The following is a 17,904-nucleotide window of genomic DNA, read 5'->3' as shown; positions in this document are numbered from 1 at the left end:
CAGCGGAGAGGAGTCCAGGCGTGCCGGAGTTATGTCACAAAGTGAGCAGTGACATAACAGGAAAGCTGCAAGGTGATTGGTTGGTGAGTGACTGCTGTTAGGGAGTGTCAGTAAATAGCTGGATTAGTGCACAACTGTTAGGGTGCGTGTGTTAATAGCTAGGATATAGTGTCTCAACAACTGGCAGACTAAAATAGAGTAAAAATTAAGTGGTGTTCTGCAGGGCTCAGTACTGGGTCCCCTGCTTTTTGTGGTAGATATTAACGATTTGGACGTAAATGTAGGGTACATGATCAAGAGGTTTGCAGACGACACAAAGATTGGCCATGTGGTAGATAATGAGGAGGATAGCTGTAGACTGCAGGAAGATATTGATGGTCTGGTCAGATTGGTAGGAAAGTGGCAAATGGAATTCAACCTGGAGAAGTGTGGGGTGATGCATTTGGGGAGGTAAAACAAGGCAAAGGAATACACGATTAATAGGAAAATACTGAGAAGTGTAGAGGAAGTGAGGGACCTTGGAATGAAAGTCCACAGATCCCTGAAGGTAGCAGGACATGTCGATAAGGTGGTTAAGAAGGCATATGGAATTCTTTCCTTTATTAGCCGAGGTATAGAATATAAGAGCAGGGAGGTTATGCTGGAACTGTATAACTCATTGGTTAGGCCACAACTTGAGTACTGTATGCAGTTCTGGTCACCTCATTACAGAAAGGATGTAATTGCACTGGAGAGGTTTACAGAGGAGATTTACGAGGATGTTGCCAGGACTGGAAAAATGCAGCTATGAGGAAAGATTGATAGGCTGGGGTTGTTCTCCTTGGAACAGAGAAGTCTGAGGGGAGATCTGATTGAAATGTACAAAATTTTGAGGGGCCTGGATAGAGTGGAGGTGAAGGGCCTATTCACCTTAGCAGAGAGGGCAATGACAAGGGAGCATAGATTTCAAGTGATTGGTAGTAAAACTAGAACTTTTTCACCTAGAGGGTGGTGGGGGTCTGGAACTCACTGTCTGAAAGGGTAGTTGAGGCAGAAACCCTCAACTCATTCAAAAGTTGTCTGTATAGTGCCATTGTCTGCAGGGCTATGAACCAAATGCTGGAAGGTGGGATTAGAATAGGTGGATCGTTATTTGGCCGGCACAGACACAATGAGCCAAAGTGGCCTCTTTCTGTGCCTTAAACTTTCTGTGATTCTATGATTCTATCTCTGATGCCATTCTTGTAAATCTCCTCTGCACCCTCTCCAAGGTCTTGGCATCCTTCCTGCGATGCTCAGTATTGGGTACAGTACTCCACTGAGGCCTTACCAGCGAGTTTAGTATAACTTTTAATTATATAACTACTTCAAATTCAATTTAAGGAAGTTTCAAATTAAAAGAAAACAGCAAATACTAGAAACACTCAGCAGGCTAGACAGCAACTCTGGAGACAGAAACATGGGGTTAATGTTTCGGGTTGCTGCCCTTTCATCAGCATTGTGCAATGTGTTTCCAGTGCTTTTTCAGATTATCAGCATCTGCCATATTTTGCTTTTTATTTTAAGGTGGTTTCAATCAAGAATGTGCTTAATTTTTTCATATTTCTCAAATCAGAGGAATTCATACATGCCATTTTGATGTTTCATCATTTAACCTTCTTTCATCCCAGACTATCGCAACTCCCAAAAGAGACTTTGAGGGTAACAAGAGTCAGAGAAATGTTTTAAAATTCAGGATGACACTCAAATGTTAGGACAACAGTACACGGTTAAAATTAAGTTGAGAGAAATGAGGAGTATTGACAGAATTATGATTAAAACAGTAAGAAATAACATGATCACCAAATTGAATACTGAGAAAGAAGAAATAGCACATGTCAAATAGAAAGAAACATGAGATGACATAAAGCAGAAAAAGACAATACCAGGGGAAAACAGGAAAAAACAGAAATCAGAGAGCAAAGAAGAAAAGTCAAAGAAAGTAAGGTGAGAGGGCAGTAGTTTGATCCTCAGCTATTACATCACTGGAATTCAGAGGCTTGTAACCAGAATGAAGCACTTTTTTCTAGTTCTGGCTTCAGTGTTGGCTCAGTATAGATTCAGTCACAGGACATAAATCTTGATTTTGGCACTCCACTGCTCTTTCCCAGTAGCCCTACAAATTTCTTCTTTTGAAGTGTATGTTTTTTTTCACCTGCTCAAAAGATCAGTAGGGGACATTGGCGAATGAGTTTCATGGATGATTCTAACTGCCCTTCCGTCCCGTTTCTGTCCAATAATCAGGGTTAAAGGTACTCATTGTTTCTTGTTGGGGGAAGTGGAGGTTTGTATACTTGAGGTTTGCAAATCAGAATTCAATCATAAACAGAAAACTGGAATAAAAGTGCTTACAAAGTTTGCAGATAGACCTATTTTTCTGAATTATTTATCCCATCCATTTAACACAACCTCTCCTCCTGTTTCAAATTGGGTTGTTAATAGAAACAGCAGTTTTCCCTAATACCAACACCAACTTTTTATACAGATTAAACTGTTATCAAATGGCCATCAATTATAAGAGATATAATCAATGAAAGTTCCAGCTTTGTACATTATCAATTATGTTTCCATTTTATTATGAATGTCTATGACAGTATTAGCTATGTAACTGTTTTATAACTCAGAATCCTAATTGATAATTATTGATACTGATTAAGTGAATAGTCAAAACTGTGGCAAATGGGTTTCAATGTAGGCAAATATGAGGTCATCCACTATGAACTTAAAAAGGATATAGCAGAGTACTTTCTAAATGGTGAAAAGCTAGAGATAGTGGAGGTCCAAAGAGACTTTGGGGCCCGGATACGTAGATTATCAAAATCACATGAACAGGTACAGAAAGTAAACAAAAATGTTAATGGAATGCTGGCCTTTATTCCCAGAGCTCTAGAATGCAAGGGGGTAGAAGTCATGTTTCAGCTTTATAAAGCCCTGGTTAGACCACACCTGTGGAGTATTGTGAACAGTTCTGGCCATCACACCTTAGGAAGCGTATATTGACTTTGGAGAGAGTGCAGCATAGTTTATCAGAATGATACATGGACTCCAAGGGTTAAATTTTGAGGCAAGATTACACAAACTAATGTTGTATTCCCTGGAATTTAGAGTGTTATGGGGTGATTTGATTGAAGTTTTCAAGTTATTATGGGGAACTGATAGGGTAAATAGAGACGAAATATTTCCAGTGGTTGCAGGGGGGGTTCCAGGATAGAGGTTCACAAACTGTGATATGTGTACCCCTGGGGGCACATGAGACATCTCTGGGGGGAGGGGATGGTGGGGGGTTATGCAGGAGAAATTTTTCCTCACTTTTTTAATTCACAAATTTTTTATTGCACATCTGTGTATGCAAAAAAGTTAGTATGCTTGCTCTACCTGTTGTATTTTCCCAAATGCAAGGACATGCAGCAAACTCTAGGGACAAGCTGGTGGGTTTGTCTTAGGTGGGCAGGTCTCTCTGACATTTGATCACCTGTGACCCCGCCACTTGCTCTTTAAGCACCCTAGCGAGAGTTTTTTTACTCATTTGTGGGATGTGGGCATTGCTAGCTAGGCCAGCATTTGTTGCCCATCCCTAATTGCCCTTGAACTGAGTGGCTTGCGAGGCTATTTCAGAGTCAACCACATTGCCGTGGGTGTGGAGTCACATGTAGGCCAGACCAGGTAAGGACAGCAGGTTTCCTTCCCTAAAGGGCATGAGTGAACCAGATGGGATTTTACAACAATTAGTAATGACTTCATGGTCACTATTATGCTAGCTTTTAATTCCAGATTTATTAATTGAATTTAAATTTCACCATCTGGTGTGGTGGGATTCAAACCCATGTCTCTAGAGCATTAGCCTAGGCTCTGGATTAGTAGTCCAGTGACATTACCATTATGCCACCACCTCCCCTAAGGAGTTAGATGTCTTCTTGGAGGACACATCTTTTTCCAAATTACTTGGAGCTGGCAGGGTCACCTGGAGCAATGTACCATCCAAGAAGAGGAGACCATCACTCACACTTACCTGACTTTTTGCCTGGAGAAGTGAGACAACCTGTTGACTACTGACAGTTTCCTGAGAGTGCGGGACTCCCAGCTGGATATGGACTTGTGTGGTCTGAAGGAGAGGAAGTCAGTCTCTCCAGCCTGCTGACCTCAACCGCTGGTCATGAGCTCCAGGAGATCCGATATCTCCAGGCTGGTTCCTCCAAGGAAAGAGAAGCTTGTTGTCTGCCTCATGGGAAGTCTCTACACCCAGATAGGAACCTTGTTCCTCCAGGATCCCGCCACCACTGATTGGCAAAAGAAGCCTGGAGAAGCTGGCAAGGAAGGATGTTTCCTGATACCAGATGATGCAGGGCATGAGACTCTGCTGAAAGCTTCACTGACTTAAGTAAGAAATTTGTAGTGTTTCCATACATTTTTTGGAAGCCAACCAACTCTCAATATCACAGAATCACAGAATCTGCACAAAATTTAACATGCCATTAACAAATAAATCATTTAGATTTTATATAAATGTCTGTATGATGGTACCAATATTTAGAGGGGTATGGTCTTGATAAAAAAGTTCAGTTGATTTGTATGCAGATACAACACAATAACCTGAATAGCAAATTCCGACAAAAGAGTGCATTCATATAACACATTTAACGTAAAGAAAAATACCCCAAGGCATTTCATAAATGGAAGTTGGCAGTGTAATACAATTCAAATATAAGTTGAAAAGGGAATTGAAGAGGAAAATAAGACCGGCAAAGAGAGAATATGAGAGTAGAATGGCAGTCAACATAAAAGAGAACCTAAAGATTTTCTCCCGGCATATAAATAGTAAGCAGGTAGTAAGAGGCAGGGTGGGGCCTATTAAGAACAAAGAGAGTGATATTGCTTAGAGGCACAAGGCAAGGCTAGAGTATTTAATGTGTACTTTGTATCAGTGTTTATTAAGCAAGAGGATGCTGAAAAAATATTGGTAGAAGCAGAGATATTGGAGGTAATGGATGGGGTGAAAATTAAGAGACAGGAGGTATTGGAAAGGCTGGCTATGCTAAGAGTGGATAAGTCACCTGGTCCAGAGGGTTTGCATCCAAAGTTGCTAAAGGAAGTGGGTGTGGAGATAGTGGATGGGCTTACCATAATCTTCCAACCTTCCCTAGATATGGGTGAGGTGCCAGTGGATTGGAGAGTGGCAAATGTGACAGCCTTATTCAAGAAAGGGTGAAAAAACAGTCCAAGAAACTACAGTTCTGAAGAAGGGTCACTGACCTAAAACGTTAACTCTGCTTCTCTCTCCATAGATGGTGCCGGACCTGCTGAGTATTTCCGGCATTTCTTGTTTTTATTCCAAGTAACTACAGGCCAGTGGTGGATAAGGTTTTAGAAACAATAATCAGGGACAAAATCAACGGGCACTTAGAGAGGTTTGAACTAATTAAGGATAGCCAACACATATTTGTAAAAGGTAGATTACTCTTGACTAATCTAGAACACAAGAACACAATTCTAATTGAATTTTTGATGAAGTAATAGAGAAGGTTGCTGAAGGGAATACAATTGTTGTTGTCCATTTAGATTTTAAGACAGCATTTGACAAAATACCAAATAAAAGCTGGTTAACAAAATTGAGGCTTATGGAATAGGAGGATCAGCGTCAGCTGGGATTAAAAAAATTGGCCCAAGGACAGAAAACGACAAGTCATGGTTAATGGTTATTATTCAGATTGAAGGATAGTAGACCATGGTGTTCCCCAAGGGTCAGTGCTAGGACCATTGCTTTTTTTGATATATATAATGACTTGGATATTGGAATAAAGAGTCGCATTTCAAAATTTTCTGATGATACCAAATTTGGAAGCATGGTAAACTGTGAGGATGATACAAATTGACTGCAACAGGGCATAGATAGGTTAGCAGAATAGGCAAACAAGTGGCAGATCAAATTTAATACAAAGACGTGTAAGGTGATGCATTTTGGCAGAAGGGATAGGGTGAGGCAATACATACTTAATAGCACAGTTCTAAAAAGTGCACAGTGACAGAGGGACCTGGGTGCATGTGCATAGATCTTTCCAAGTGGCAGGACATATTGAGAGAGTGATTAGCAAAGTATATGGGATCTTAGGCTTCATAAATAGAGGTATTGAGTACAAAAGCAGGGAGCTTACGCTGAACCTTTATAAAGCTTTGATTCAGCCACAACTGGAGTATTGCATCCAGTTCTGGTCACCACACTTTAGGAAGTATGTGAGGATCCTTGAGAGGGTACAGAGGAGATTTACCAGAATGGTCCCAAGGCTGGGAGATTTTAGCTACAAGGTTAGGTTGGAGAAGCTGAAGTTGTTCTCCTTGGAGCAAAGGATATTACAGGGAGATTTAATAGAGTTGTACAAGATTACGACAGGTCAGGATTACGTAGACAAAAAAACTGTTCCCATTAATTGATGGTACAAAGACTATGAGACACAGATTGAAGGTTTTGGACAAGGAATGCAGAGGGAATGTGAGGAAGCACTTTTTTATGAAGTGGGTGGTAATGATCTGGAACTTGCTGCCTACCAGGTTGATGGTGGCAGAGACAATCAATGATTTCAAAAGGAAATTGAATGGACATATGAAGGAAATAAACTTGCAGGGCTCTGGGGATAGAGCAGGGAATGGAACTGATTGGATTGCTGTATGGAGAGCTAGCATGGGCCAAATAGCCTCCTTCTGTGCCATTAGTGACACTATGAAAAGTAAGTGAGCTATGGAGGGAGAGATTAGTAGGGGGTGACCAAAACCTAGCCACAAAGATGGGGTTCAAGAAGACTTTTAAAGGAGTATAGACAGGTGGACATGCAGGGGAGATTAGCAGATTACTGGAACCAATGTCACCAAAGGATCCATCACTGGGGAGGGAGTTGTATAAAAAAAATCCGAATCAGAGGACTGGAGGGTACCATGGAAGGTAATATAAGAATTGGAACATGTTGTAGAGCAAAGGTGCAGCAAGACCATGAAGAAATTTGATAGGAATGTGCAGGTTAATTTTAATATGTTGTGGGACTAGAGCTGGTGTAGGTTCATGATGGACGAATGGGACTTAGTGTAGAATAGAATACAGGTTGCTGTGTTTTGGACAAGTGTGAATTTGCAGAGGATGGGAGGACATTGGAATAGTTAAGTCTAGAGTTGGCAAAGAATGGATAAGGGCTTCCATGACAGAAGAGTGGCAATATTGCACAGGTGGAAATAGGTGCTGTTCATGACGGTTAGGATATGGGGTTTAAAACTCAGCTCAGTACCAAATAGAACGTCGAGTATTCATACAGTTTGTTTCAGTTTGAGTGAGTTGTTGGGAAGCTGACTGAAATCAAAGCTTGGAGAAACATGGGTTAATAAGGGAAGCCAGTAAGGATTTGTTAAAGGCAAATCATGTCTGACTCACCTGATTAAATTCTTTGATGAAGTAACAGATGAAGGTAGTGCAATGGATATTGCACATATGGACTCCAAAATGCATTTGATAAAGTATCACATAACAGATTTATTCGCAAACTAGAAATGGTTGGGATTAAAGGGATGGTTGTAACTTGAGTGCAAAATTGGCGAAGGACGAGGAGCCAGAGAGTGGTGATGAGTGGATGGTTTTCTACTTGGAGAGAAGGGTGCCGTGGGGCCCGTCAAAGGCACAGTATTGAGAACATTGGTTTTCTTGCTCTATATAAATGGCCTGGACTTGGTGATGGCTTCTTCCTGTGCTGTAAGATTCTATGATTCTAAGGGCGTGGAGTTTATAGCTGCCACTTTCATTTTTATCTGTCCCCACAGACTGCGTACAGTGATAGACAATGAGAGAAATGTTCCCATTGTCAGACTACTGGCAGCAATTCAATAAAGTGTAACTGAAAGAAGATAACGAGGAGGGATAGTCGATGGTTGTGGGGGGAAGGTGATGCGGGTGGTGCGGGTGGTAGTGGGTGGGGGATGGTGGGCAGGTGCAAAGGGTTAAGAAAAGCTTTGTTCACCCAATGACTGAGTGCACAAAAATTTGCCATTGTGTTTCAGTTTCCAATTTACTGAGCAACTTACAACCTAAACTATCAGCTATCACTCCAAACATTACACGCCTACGCTTGAACAAACAACCTCTTGGTGAGTAGTAGTATTCAGGCACCATTTAAGTTCAGTATGTGTATTATAATTTGACCATTTTTTACAATGCTTGAGCATTAAAAGGGTTAAAATATTAAACCTGCATGCTGGGAGGGGTACATGGGCAGCTGGTAGATCTGGAAGGAGGTACGCAATAGAAATGTTTGGAAATTTCTGGTTTAGGACTAGAGGGTACGGTCTAAAATTTAGAGCCAGACTTTTCAGGAGTGAAATTAGGAAACTCTTCGACACAAAAGGGGTTGGGTTTTATGCTCTCCCCCGCAGCAAGTTTGAAGACGGGGAGAGCAATTAATCGGGCCGGATGGTGGCGGGTGGGGACCCTGTCACCTTTCCGCCTCCACCTAATTAAGTCTGTGGCGGGAATGCGTGTGGATGGCCTTCCCGCCCCACTGTCAATTGAGGCCCTTAAGTGGGAAATTAATGCCCAAAGAAAGGCCTCAGCCCACCGCCGCCGGTATTAGCTTAGCAGCGGGCGGGCCTATCGCTACACAAGGAGCACGACAAGCAAATCTGTGCAGGTTGCTTGCTAGCACCCGGGTGGGTGGGGGTGTGTGGGTCCCTTGTTCAAAGGCATTTACTACTTGATCGAAGGGCCCAGCATCGGGAAGGGGGTGCCCGCTGAGAGCCACCCCCCTGCCCTTGCTGCCATCCCCCCTACACCTCCTCCCCTGTGACCCGCACCCCGTAAAACCTCTCGCTTCATGACTCACCTGTGGCCTGGGTCCCTCGATGAATCTGGGCCTCGGGTGGGTGCTCTACTGGCAGCAGCCTCCACAGTGACGCTGCTGAGTAAAAGAGCTGTCAGACACTGGTCAGGAGCTCTCAGCGGGCAGGACTTACATTGCCAGGGTCCTTAGTCCCAGGGTAGTCATACTGCTGGCCAGTTTATGCCTGATTGACACATGATGCAGCGGGCCTTCCCGAAATTTCTGGGATGTGGGCGTTGCTGGCGAGCATTTATTGCCCATCCCTAATTGCCCTTCAGAAGGTGGTGGTGAGCTGCCTTCTTGAACCGCTGCAGTCCATGTCGGGTAGGTACACCCACAGTGCTGTTAGGAAGGGAGTTCCAGGAGTTTGACCCAGCGACTGTGGAGGAACAGCGATATAGTTCCAAGTCAGGATGTTGTGTGACTTGGAGGGGAACTTGCAGGTGGTGGTGTTCCCATACATCTGCTGCCCTTGTCCTTCTAGGTGGTAGAGGTCGAGAGTTTGGAAGGTGATGTTGAAGGAGCCTTGGTGCATTGCTGCAATGCATTTTGTAGATGGTACACCCTGCTGTCACTATGTGTCGGTGGGAGAGGGAGTGAATGTTTGTTGCAGCCACGGTATTTATATGGCTACTCCAGTTCAGTTTCTGGTCAATGGTAACCCCCAGGATGTTGATAGTGGGGGACTCAGTGGTCATAATGCCATTGAATATCAAGGGGAGATGGTTAGATTCTCTCTTATTGGAGATGTCATTGCCTGGCACTTGTGTGGAGCGAATGTTACTTGTCACTTATCAGCCCAATCCTGGATATTGTCCAGGTCTTGCTGCATTTCTACACAGATTGCTTCAGTATCTGAGGAGTCGCGAATGGTGCTGAACATCGTGCAATCATCAGCGAACATCCCCACTTCTGACCTTGTGATTGAAGGAAGGTCATTGTTGAAGCAGCTGAAGATGGTTGGGCCTAGGACACTACCCTGAGGAACTCCTGTCGTGATGTCCTGGAGCTCAGATGACTGACCTCCAACAACCACAACCCTCTTCCTTTGCACTAGGTATGACTCCAGCCAGCGGAGGGTTTTCCCCCTGATTCCCATTGACTCCAGATTTACTGGGGCTCCTTGATGCCATACTTGGTCAAATGCTGCCTTGATGTCAAGGGCAGTCACTCTCATCTCACCTCTTGAGTTCAGCTCCTTTGTCCATGTTTGAACCAGGATGTACTGAGGTCAGGAGCTGAGTGGCCCTGGTGGAACCCAAACTGAGCGTCACTGAGCAGTTTATTGCTAAGCAAGTGCCGCTTGATAGCACTGTTGATGACACCTTCCATCACTTTACTGATGATTGAGAGTAGGCTGATAGGTCGATAATTGGCCGGGTTGGACTTGTCCTGCTTTTTGTGTACAGGACATACCTGGGCAATTTTTCACATTGCAGGGTAGATGCCAGTGTTGTAGCTGTACTGGAACAGCTTGGCTAGGGGCATAGAAAGTTCTGGAGCACAGGCCTTCAGTACTATCGCCAGAATGTTGTCAGGGCCCATAGCCTTTGCAGTATCCAGTGCCTTCAGTCGTTTCTTGATATCACGCGGAATGAATTGAATTAGCTGAAGATTGGCATCTCTGATGTTGGGGACTTCAGGAGGAGGCTGAGATAGATCATCAACTCAGCATTTCTGGCTGAAGATTCTTGCAAATGCTTCAGCTTTATCTTTTGCACTGATGTGTTGGGCTCCCCCGTCATTGAGGATGGGGATATTTGTGGAGCCACCTCCTCCAGTTAGTTAATGAATTGTCCATACACGACTGAATGTGGCAGGACTGCAGAGCTTAGATCTGATCCGTTGGTTATGGGATCACTTATCTCTGTCTATCACATGCTGCTTACACTGTTTGGCATGCAAGTAGTCCTGGGTTGCAGCTTCACCAGGTTGACCCCTCATTTTGAGGTATGCCTGGTGCTGCTCCTGGCATTCCCTCCTGCACTCTTCATTGAACCAGGATTGTTCTCCTGGCTTGATGGTAATGATAGAGTGGGGAATATGCCGGGCCATGAGGTTACAGATTGTGGTTGAGTACAATTCTGCTGCTGCTGATGGCCCACAGCGCCTCATGGATGCCCAGTTTTGCATTACTAGATCTGTTCGAAATCTATCCCATTTAGCACGGTGGTAGTGCCACACAATCAATCTCCGATCCTGCTGTCTTCACAGTCCAGAGTGTCTGCAGCCACGGCATGCGGTAAGTCCATTGAGGTGAAGAAGGAGCTGCGGGACCCGAGAGAAGTCCTGTGAAAAGGTGCCCCGAACACCCAAAACATCCACGAACGGCCCCCCCGGCCGCAACTTCAAAGCGCCCGCGGGAGATGGCTCGGAGAGCATCTGCAGCGCACTGTCGGCAATGCTGCATGCCTTTATTTAAACCACTGCAAAAAAAAAACCCTTAGCAAATGTAATCACCTCTAAGTCTGCCAAATGATGCTTCACCTCCCGAAGGACGTAGATGAGCTTTCCGGACGTCGATGGTGGGCACTGAGGAAATGGCTTATTACCTGCACCAGATTCCACCCCCCCTCCCCCCCTTTACCCCCCTTCCACCCCCCCCCCACCCCCGTCCCCTTCCCTGCTCCACCCTCTCAGCTCACCCCCTCACAACCCCGTCCCAGCCCGCCCCCCCCCCCGCACCATCTTCACCCCGCACCCCCTTCCCCTGCACCCCCCCCCACCCCCTCCCTCTACCCCTCCCCCTTGCATCCCCTCCTCCCACCGGCACCATCCTACACCTGTGTAGGGGCCCCAACAACCCCACTGCCTTGTGGGCGTCTCGGGAGAGACCAAGGCTAAGGGAGTAAACCCTAACAGAAAATCCAGAGCGGAACCCCGTAGGCGGTCATGTGTCACCTTTGGCATGTTTCCGGCAGTTCCTGCAGCCATACTGGTGCCAAACGTCGTGTCCTGCACTCCTTTGGACCCCACCAGAAAGGCCGAGAGGGGGGTTTTGACGACTGGGCAACTCTCAACCTCCATAAATTTGCCCAGGCATGCGCCATGGAGAGGTCACTCCATAGTTGCCTCACAGCGACTAAAACAACACGGAAGGCAGCAGTTACGGGTTATAAGTCCAGATAAATTGGCGTAGAAACTGGGCGCCACGGGTTGCCTTTGTCGGTGGGAGAGGTCATTGCACCTCACTGGACAGCTACCGCCCGCCTCAAACCGGGCAGCCCCCGGTCAATAAGGTTCTGTCCCGCCACAGTCTGCCTGCTTCAATGGGTGCTTGGAGCTCAGGGTCATTGCCCGAAAGGTGGACTGATACACCGCACCAAACAACATGAAAAAAGGAAAGAAGGTACCAGCCCTTCGCTTTGCAAGCTGGAACGTCAGAACTATGTGTCCTGGCCTGTCGGAAGACCTTACACAAATCAACGATTCTCGGAAGACCGCCATCATTAACAACGAGCTCAGTAGACTCAATGTGGACATTGCAGCACTTCAGGAGACTCGCCTCCCCGCGAGTGGCTCTCTAGCAGAGCAAGACTACACCTTCTTCTGGCAGGGCAGGGATCCTGAAGAACCAAGACAGCATGGAGTGGGCTTCGCCATCAGAAACTCCTTGCTCAGCATGATAGAGCCTCCCTCAAATGGCTCGGAACGCATACTGTCCATCCGACTGCTCACCACCTCTGGTCCAGTACACCTACTCAGCATCTATGCTCCAACACTCTGTTCCGCACCTGAAGCTAAAGACCAGTTCTATGAACAACTCCATAACATCATTAGCAGCATCCCCAACACCGAACACCTATTCCTGCTGGGGGACTTTAATGCCAGGGTTGGGGCCGACCATGACTCATGGCCCTCCTGCCTTGGGCGCTATGGCGTTGGAAGGATGAATGAGAACGGGCAGAGACTGCTTGAGTTGTGTACCTATCATAACCTCTGCATCACCAACTCGTTCTTTCACACTAAACCCTGTCACCAGGTTTCATGGAGGCACCCAAGATCACGTCGTTGGCACCAGCTAGACCTCATTGTCACAAGGCGAGCCGCCTTAAACAGTGTTCAAATCACACGCAGCTTCCACAGTGCGGACTGCGACACCGACCACTCCCTGGTGTGCAGCAAGGTTAGACTCAGACCAAAGAAGTTGCATCATTCCAAGCAGAAGGGCCACCCGCGCATCAACACGAGCAGAATTTCTCACCCACAGCTGTTACAAAAATTTCTAAATTCACTTGTAACAGCCCTTCAAAACACTCCCACAGGGGATGCTGAGACCAAGTGGGCCCACATCAGAGACGCCATCTATGAGTCAGCTTTGACCACCTACGGCAAAAGTGCGAAGAGAAATGCAGACTGGTTTCAATCTCATAATGAAGAGCTGGAACCTGTCATAGCCGCTAAGCGCATTGCACTTTTGAACTACAAGAAAGCCCCCAGCGATTTAACATCCGCAGCACTTAAAGCAGCCAGAAGTACTGCACAAAGAACAGCTAGGCGTTGCGCAAACGACTACTGGCAACACCTATGCAGCCATATTCAGCTGGCCTCAGACACCGGAAACATCAGAGGAATGTATGATGGCATGAAGAGAGCTCTTGGGCCAACCATCAAGAAGATCACCCCCCTCAAATCTAAATCGGGGGACATAATCACTGACCAACGCAAACAGATGGACCGCTGGGTTGAGCACTACCTAGAACTGTACTCCAGGGAGAATGCTGTCACTGAGACTGCCCTCAATGCAGCCCAGCCTCTACCAGTCATGGATGAGCTGGACATACAGCCAACCAAATCGGAACTCAGTGATGCCATTGATTCCCTAGCCAGCGGAAAAGCCCCTGGGAAGGACAGCATTACCCCTGAAATAATCAAGAGTGCCAAGCCTGCTATACTCTCAGCACTACATGAACTGCTATGCCTGTGCTGGGACGAGGGAGCAGTACCCCAGGACATGCGCGATGCCAACATCATCACCCTCTATAAAAACAAAGGTGACCGCGGTGACTGCAACAACTACCGTGGAATCTCCCTGCTCAGCATAGTGGGGAAAGTCTTTGCTCGAGTCGCTCTGAACAGGCTCCAGAAGCTGGCCGAGCGCGTCTACCCTGAGGCACAGTGTGGCTTTCGTGCAGAGAGATCGACTATTGACATGCTGTTCTCCCTTCGTCAGATACAGGAGAAATGCCGTGAACAACAGATGCCCCTCTACATTGCTTTCATTGATCTCACCAAAGCCTTTGACCTCGTCAGCAGACGTGGTCTCTTCAGACTACTAGAAAAGATCGGATGTCCACCAAAGCTACTAAGTATCATCACCTCATTCCATGACAATATGAAAGGCACAATTCAACATGGTGGCTCCTCATCAGAGCCCTTTCCTATCCTGAGTGGTGTGAAACAGGGCTGTGTTCTCGCACCCACACTTTTTGGGATTTTCTTCTCCCTGCTGCTTTCACATGCGTTCAAATCCACTGAAGAAGGAATTTTCCTCCACACAAGATCAGGGGGCAGGTTGTTCAACCTTGCCCGTCTAAGAGCGAAGTCCAAAGTACGGAAAGTCCTCATCAGAGAACTCCTCTTTGCTGACGATGCTGCTTTAACATCTCACACTGAAGAATGCCTGCAGAGTCTCATCGACAGGTTTGCGTCTGCTTGCAATGAATTTGGCCTAACCATCAGCCTCAAGAAAACGAACATCATGGGGCAGGATGTCAGAAATGCTCCATCCATCAATATTGGCGACCACGCTCTGGAAGTGGTTCAAGAGTTCACCTACCTAGGCTCAACTATCACCAGTAACCTGTCTCTAGATGCAGAAATCAACAAGCGCATGGGTAAGGCTTCCACTGCTATGTTCAGACTGGCCAAGAGAGTGTGGGAAAATGGCGCACTGACACGGAACACAAAAGTCCGAGTGTATCAGGCCTGTGTCCTCAGTACCTTGCTCTACGGCAGCGAGGCCTGGACAACGTATGCCAGCCAAGAGCGACGTCTCAATTCATTCCATCTTCGCTGCCTTCGGAGAATACTTGGCATCAGGTGGCAGGACTATATCTCCAACACAGAAGTCCTTGAAGCGGCCAACATCCCCAGCTTATACACACTACTGAGTCAGCGGCGCTTGAGATGGCTTGGCCATGTGAGCCGCATGGAAGATGGCAGGATCCCCAAAGACACATTGTACAGCGAGCTCGCCACTGGTATCAGACCCACCGGCCGTCCATGTCTCCGTTATAAAGACGTCTGCAAACGCGACATGAAATCGTGTGACATTGATCACAAGTCGTGGGTGTCAGTTGCCAGCATTCGCCAGAGCTGGCGGGCAGCCATAAAGACAGGGCTAAATTGTGGCGAGTCGAAGAGACTTAGTAGTTGGCAGGAAAAAAGACAGAGGCGCAAGGGGAGAGCCAACTGTGCAACAGCCCCAACAAACAAATTTCTCTGCAGCACCTGTGGAAGAGCCTGTCACTCCAGAATTGGCCTTTATAGCCACTCCAGGCGCTGCTTCACAAACCACTGACCACCTCCAGGCGCGTATCCATTGTCTCTCGAGATAAGGAGGCCCAAAAGAAGAAAAGAGTGCCACACAGCACGATGGAGGGTATTCTCAATGTGAAGATGGGACTTTATCTCCACAAGGACTGTGTGGTGGTCACTCCTGCCAATACTGTCAAGGATAGATTGGTGTGGCCGAGGTCAAGCATATTTTTCCCTCTTTTTGGTCCTCTCACCACCTGCCACAGACGCAATCTAGCAGCTATGTCCTTTAGGACTCAACCAGCTCAGTAGTGGTGCTACTGAGCCACTCTTGGTGATGGACAGTGAAGTTTCCCCCCCGTCCCCCCTGAGTACATTTTGTGCCCTTGTCACCCTCAGTGCTTTCTCCAAGTGCTGTTCAACATGGAGGAGTACTGATTCATCAGCTGAAGGGGGGGGCGCGGTAGGTGGTAATCAGCAGCAGGTTTTCTTGCCCATGTTTGACATTATGCCATGAGACTTCATGGGACCTGGAGTCGATGTTGAGGACTCCCAGGGCTACTCCCTCCCAACTGTATACCACTGTAGCACCACCTCTGCTGGGCCTGTCCTGTTGATGGGAGTGGACATACTCGGGGATGGTCATGGTGGTGTCTGGGACATTGTTTGTAAGGTATGATTCAGTGAGTATGACTATGTCAGGCTGTTGCTTGACTAGTCTGTCGGACAGCCCTCCCAACTTTGGCACAAGCCCCCATATGTTGGCAAGGACTACTTTGCAGGGTCGACAGGGCTGGGTTTGCCATTGTCGTTTCCGGTGCCGAGGTCGATGCTGGGTGTTCCGTCCGGTTTCATTCTTTATTGACTTCGTAGCAGTTAGATACAACTGAATGGCTTGCTAGGCCATTTCAGAGGACATGTAAGAGTCAACCACATTGCTGTGGGTCTAGAGTCACATGTAAGCCAGACTGGGTAAGGACAGAAGATTTTCTTCCCTCAAGGACATTAATGAACCAGATGGGTTTTTACAACAATCGCCAATGGTTTCATAGCCATCATTAGACTAGCTTTTTTTAAATTCCGGATTTTTATTAACTGAATTCAAATTCCGATGGCCAAGACAACCTTTGCCTAAATAAAATACCACCCAAAGGTTGGTCGAAGTTTGGAACTCTCTTTCACAAACAGCAATTGATGCTATGATAGGTTTTTGTTAACCAAAGGTATTAAGGAATTAGGGGCAAAAGCAGGTATATGGAGTTAGGTCATAGATCAGCCATGATCTCATTGAATGGCAGAACAGGCTCAAGGAACTAAATGGTCTATTCCTGTTCCTATGTTCCTACGTTACACCATCACCCATTACCATATGCACTGATTATACTTTTAATGCCTGATATTTTGTACATGTCAATGATCAACTGATTACAAAGCAATCAGTTAAATCTAGTGGCTGCTTCATTCAAAGTCTCCTTGCCAGACGTCAGCAGATTCAGGTTTCAGGGCCTCAATCACAGACTAGTCTTTGGTTTTACATCGGTCGTGATTACTCAGAATTACTCCCAGCTGCTAGTGAGTATCGAAACAGGATGATACTGTAGATAAATGCATGGCTGGAGAAGTGGTGCATAGGGGAGACTTTGAGATTTTTCGGGCACTGGGACTGGTTCTTGCAGAAGGGGAACCTATATAAGATGGACGGATTGGACCTGAAAAGAGCCAGAACCGATGTCTCACTGAAAGGTTAACCAGCACTGTTGGGGAGCATTTAAAATAATTTGGTTGGGGAAGAGGAATCAGAAAGTGGCAAAAAGGAGCAGTAATGAGATGGGAGGATGGAGAGATATAAACAGCAATAAAATTAGAAATGTCCAAAAAATTGCAGGGACAAGATTGAGCACTACAGTAATTGTGTTGAAGGAGGTGTCAAATTATATGCACGTCAATGTCCATACTGTAATTTATGAGATTTGTAAGCTGCAAGGGCAAGTTGCAACATGGGATTATGATGTGGTTGCATTAATAGGGAAATGGCTTAAACATGGCCAAGAATGTGTTCATAATATTCCTGGTTACAAAATATTCTGTAATGGTACAGAAGAACAAAGAGGAAAGGGCATGGCAGTATTGATGAAGGATGATGTTATGATTCCAAATAGATAGATTCAGTTCTGCCACTGAATTTATTTGGCTAGATTTAAGGAAGAGGGAGCTGTTACATTGTTGCAAGTTTTTTATAGAGAGCAAAACAGTGAGAAAGAGATAAATGAGAACATTTGCTGGCTCATTGTAAAGATGTGTAACAAGAATATAGTAGTAACATAGGGGACTTTAATTACCCTAATATAGATTGTGGGGGTGGGGCGGGGGGGGGGGGGGGAACATAACGCTAAGTGTAAGGAAGGTGGGAATTTTTGATATATACAGGAAAACCTTCTGAACCAATATTTCTGCAGTCCAACAAGAAAGGAAGTAGTTTTGGATCTGATTCTGGGAAATGAAGTAGGGCAAGTGGGATGTGTTACAGTACCAGATCATCTAGCTAACAGTGATCACAATG

Source organism: Heterodontus francisci, chromosome 15 (assembly GCF_036365525.1).
Source record: "Heterodontus francisci isolate sHetFra1 chromosome 15, sHetFra1.hap1, whole genome shotgun sequence".
NCBI lineage: Eukaryota > Metazoa > Chordata > Chondrichthyes > Heterodontiformes > Heterodontidae > Heterodontus > Heterodontus francisci.
Note: the sequence above shows the minus strand (reverse complement) of the source record.